Here is a 5,558-nt window from a genome sequence, read left to right on the forward strand (position 1 = left end):
CAAAATTCTCAAGGAAAAAGTTGTTGTATATCAAAAGGTTGAAACCACTCCAAATCAAGTCTACACAGTTCAGGGAGTCACTCTTCAACAAACAGCAGAACTGACAACAATGGTAGAAGAAGATAATGCAAATGGATGTGAGGTGTTCTTCTGGTCAGCACCAATAGATAATGTTGATGAAACCAAAGGACTATCTCAGAAAAAAACTCATAGAGAGTGAAGGGTAGGTATGTGCCCGAACCGCTTAATGAACCTACAAGATATGATGTACCAAGTACAAGTGGAACCAAAACACCTTCAGGCGAACCCGTGATAATGTCCAGTGAGACGTGTTCATCAAAGAGCGAAAGTTGTGCTCGAGTACCAAAGAAAAAGGCCAATATTCATAAAAATCCAAAACAGGTGGTAGATCGAAAGCACCAACGTAATCTGAGATATAAGAAGAATATCTCAGAAAGAAAACAGTTTTGGAGACCTCAGAATCTTCATTACGTAAGGTATTAAAAGACACATAAGTCACGAGGACAACCAAGAAGCAACCGAAAGGAAGATTTCGGTCCTTGGCATGAAAGCAACCGAAAGGAAGGTTTCAGTCCTCGACATGAAAGCAACCAAAAGGAGGGTTTCGGTCCACAGCAGGTAAGCAACTGAAAGAAAGGTTTCGGTCCTCAATATAATAGCAGCCGAAAGGATGGGTTCAGTACCAAGCTCAATCAGAAGAACCGAAGGGGAAAATGTCCTTGTTCTCAACCAAGGATGATTAATAATCAACGCTCTAATAACGCTTCTAAACCTTATTCTTCTCATTCTCATTCTAAGTCTTATTCTTCAAAAGATTCAAAGGGAAAAGGAAAGCTTTTTCCAGAAGATAACAAATGCCCGAAAGAGAGCCAAAAGCATGCAGATGTCAAAATTTCAAATCCTACGTCTAATTCAAATGAATCTAAGTCAAACAAAATAAAAGTTTTTACAATAAAGAGAAAAGACGAAACAACTTTAATAAAAAGAACTTACATGGTTGATGTTTCACATAATTCCCTGTCCTATAAAAGGCTCACAAGGACCTAACAAACTCTGGGTTCCTAAGTCTGCTTGATATTTTGCAGGTTATATGTGACAAGCAATTTGACGAAGAATGGTACATTGATAGTGGCTGCTCGTGTCACATGACAGGATGAAAGGAAGAACTGAGGGAGTTTAGGTCTCTCAAGGATGGTGGAATAGTGAATTATGGCAACAATTCATTTGGAACTATCAAAGGCTATGGAATGATTACGAATGGTGATTTATCAATAAGAAAGGTCGCATACATTGAAGGATTGCAGCACAACCTCATAAGTGTATCACAGCTAGTAGTTGGAATCGGATTGAAGGTCTCATTTGATGATGAAGGCTCAAAGATAGTTAAAGAGATGTCAAATAACATACTGTTGAAGTCAAAGCGAAAGGGAGAAATGTACCCTTTGAATCTCAATCCAATTTGAGGGAAACCGACAGTCTGCCTGCTAACGAAGGCTCACTCAGACGAAAGCTGGTTATGGTATAGAAGGCTCTCTCATCTCAATTTGAAGGATATCAACAAGTTGGTATTAGGAGATCATGTTAGAGGCCTTCCAGTTCTCAAATTCAACAAATAACATCTATGTGCAGCCTGTGAAATGGGAAAGCAAAGTCGACAAAGTCATCCTTCTATTATCAACACAAAGGTGCTAGAACCATTGGAGTTGTTACATATCGATCTATGTGGTCCCTCCTCTATCGAAATCATTGGTGGGAACATGTACATCCTTGTCATTGTAGATAAATTCTCTCACTTCACATGGGTATTTTTCTTGAAACAAAAATCAGAGGCGACTCCTAAGCTCAAGCTCTTCATAAAGCAGGTAGAGGGTCGACTGCGAAAAAAGGTTTGTAACGTAAGAAGGGACAATGGCTTGGAATTCAAGAACAAGGATTTCAAAGATTTTCTGGATGAGAAGGGAACTACTCACAATTTCTCTGCTCCATATACTCCAAAGCAGAATGGAATCGGTGAAAGGCGAAACTGATGTCTATGTGAAGCGGCTCGAACCATGCTATGCTTTGTTTCCCCGCCTCTATATTTCTGGGCCGATGCTACTACTGCTGCATGTTACACTCAGAACAGATCATATCTAAACAAGCGATTCTCTATCAATCCTTACGAGATCTTGAACAACCGCAAGCCTAACGCGAAGTTCTTTCACGTGTTCGGTTCAAGATGCTTCGTCTTCAACTCAAAGGAGAATCGAAACAAGTTTGATTCTAAGGCTGATGAAAGGATCTTTTTGGGCTTCTCCTTGCACTCTAAGGCGTACAGAGTTCTGAATAAATGCTCAAAGAAGATTGAAGAGACATACTATGTCACTTTCGATGACAATTATGTCAAGAAATTGAAGACACTTGAAGGTGCAATGCAGGAAATTTTTTCAAAGTCTATTCAAGTCACTATGCCTATCTCAAATCTTTTAGAGCAATATGTTCTTCTTTTTGATGAACCTGAAAAAGATATCGATGCTGAATCTAAGGCTGCAGATAACAAAGTCGACAGTTTGAAGCAAATCATTGACAATGCTGCACAGAAGATGCCAGTTGAACACCCAAAGGCAAGAGAAAGGTCTGACTCAAGCGAACCTTCTGGTGACAGTTCTTCTATCCAGGGGTAAGGTTCCTATCTACCAAATGATCAAGATTCATCAATTCAGGGGGAGCATTCATCATCACAATCATCAAGCTCAACCGGAAGTCCAAACGAAAGGGAACGTTCTAATCCAGAAATTGAAATAGTATCATCATTCGAGGGGGAGAATACAAATGTTAATGATGATGACACACAATCAGAATTGGAAGAAGAAGTCAATGTAGAAATGGATCCCTCTTGTGATCAAAATTACCCACCTCTCATTAAATGGACCAAAGACCATCCTCAAAGTCAAATAATTGGGGAATCTTCAGAAAAGGTATTAACTCGATCACAGATTAAAGCGAAACAAGCTGCACTATTCTCTCAAGTAGAATTTTGCATGTTCAACTCTTTGGTCTCCAAAGTTGAACCAAAGACTATGATTTCGGCACTTGATCATTCTGATTGGTTTTACGCTATGCAAGACAAGCTGAACGACTTTGAAAGAAACAAATTATGGCGTTTAATTCCTACTTCGAAGGATGCTTCAGTTGTCAGTCTCAAATGGGTATTCAGAAATAAGATGGATAAGGAGGGGAATGTGATACATAACAAGGCTTGGTTGGCCATCAAAGGATACTGCCAAGAGGAAGGTATAGATTATGAAGAAACCTTCGCTCCAGTTGCAAGATTAGAGTCAGTTCGAATCTTTCTTTCTTATGTTGCACACAAAATCTTTGAAGTCTATCAAATAGATGTAAAGTGTGCCTTTCTCAACGGAGAACTTGAAGAAACTGTGTACGTTGAGCAACCGCTAGGCTTCGTGAATGAAAAGCATCCATATCACTACTACATTCTAGACAAAGCGGTATATGGCCTGAAGCAGGCTCACAGAGCATGGTATGAAACTCTCACTCGATTCTTAAAAATTTCCAAATTTAAACAATGTTCGGTTGACCCAACCTTCGTTCGTAAGAGAGAGGGTAACCACCTTATGATAGTCCAAATTTACGTTGATGACATCAACTTTGGGTCCACGAATCCTGGCTTAACAGCTGAATTCAGAAATTTGATGGAAACTAAATTTGAGATGAGCTCAATGGGTTCAATTAACTTTTTCTTTGGCTTAAATATTAGACATGGACCCGAAGGCATTTTTATCAATCAAGAGGCGTATACAAAAACATTACTTGCCAAGTTTGGCATGATGGGAGACTCCAAAGTGAAAATTCCTATGGCTTTTGGGACTAAGCTTACACCATATTTGGAGAAGCCAACAGCTGATATGACGCTCTATTGTCAGATGATTAGGTCACTAATGTATCTTACAGCCAGCAGGCCAGACATCATGTTCTCAGTCTGCTATTGTGCTTGATTCCAAGCTAACCCACGCGAACCTCAAATTCTAGCCATGAAAAACATCTTTCGTTATCTAAAGCGAACTTCCTCTCTCGATCTATGGTATCCAGCCAACTCAGGTTTCTTTGTCCAAGCATTCTCAGATGCTGACTTAGGTGGTTGTGGATTGGATCGTAAAAGCACTACTGGAGGATGCTAATTTCTTGATGGAAAATTGGTTAGTTGGCAATCAAAGAAACAAACCTGTGTTTCTCTCTCCGTGACTGAAGCTGAATATATAACCGCCGCCTCATGCACATCTCAGGTTGTTTGGATACAGAGTCAGCTTAGGGACTATGGGCTAAACATGAAGAAAACCCACTATATTGTGAATCTGAAAGTGCAATTAGGATTTTTTTTATAACCCAGTGCAACATTCCAAGACGAAACACATAGCACTGCGGTACCACTTCATCAAAGATCATGTGGAAGATGGTAATGTAGAAATTCATTTCGTTAGAACCACTGATCAACTAGCAGATATATTCACTAAGGCTTTACTTGAAGCAAGTTTCAACAAGATCTTACAAGGCCTAGGAATGATGGAAGCAGAATCAGTACCAAAATCGCCTTCGCTTCACTAAAGGTAAGAAGCGAAATAGAGCGAACACTTGGTCTATTTCGGGTTCGGTTCACCCAGGAACCGAAATGAACCGAACGCTCGGTCTATTTCAGGTTCGGTCCTTCTGAACTTGTTCGCTTTGTTTTCATTAAAAGGGATTTTGATTGTATTCTTTTGTATACTCTTTTCCATACTCTTTTTTATGTTTTTCTTATCATTTTTTTAATTCTTTTCATAAAATCCAAAAAAAAAAAATTCCATTGCAAATTTTTCACAAAATACAAAAATATCTTTCCTTTTACTTCATTTCTTCTTATGCCTTTATATTTGTAAATGCTACTCTCGATTGTGAAGCTCTAGTAGGTATAAATTCTTTTCTATGAATTTGTTAAGTGTCCCTAGATGCATGCTGCTGCATGTTGACCAAAACCTCTATAGATTTTGAGTGAAGCCTTAATAATGTGATATATACAAATCATATTTTCCCAACCTAGGCTGTTATATTCACTCTAACGACGAGCTTCCTTACTCTTCTCATATTGAGTTTAGAGTTTTCTGCTTGGTCACTTTTTTATATAGCAGAGGTACATTCGCTTCTGCAACCACCTCAATCACATTTCTCCATTACACTTCATCTCATTAATGTAACCTTTGAGACACTAAGCACTTACCACTGAGGTTTATGGTTATACAAAATATGTGTTTATGATCTTAGGTACGTACACCACGTGCTGAGTGAGATCCTACATCCAACACCTATACTGAATTGACGGTGAATTATAATATTCAAGATCTTACTAAGTACCTAATGAAATCTCTTTTATTTTTGCGTGGTCCTTTATGAAATCTTCTAACATAAAGGCCTTTCTTCCCAAAAGGATCCAATTTATTTTTTTTTGGATTCTATCACTTCTTTAGTCATTATAACGTATATCCAACCTACTTGTTCAACAAACC

Source organism: Lactuca saligna, chromosome 4 (genome assembly GCF_052625555.1).
Source record: "Lactuca saligna cultivar CGN05327 chromosome 4, ASM5262555v1, whole genome shotgun sequence".
NCBI lineage: Eukaryota > Viridiplantae > Streptophyta > Magnoliopsida > Asterales > Asteraceae > Lactuca > Lactuca saligna.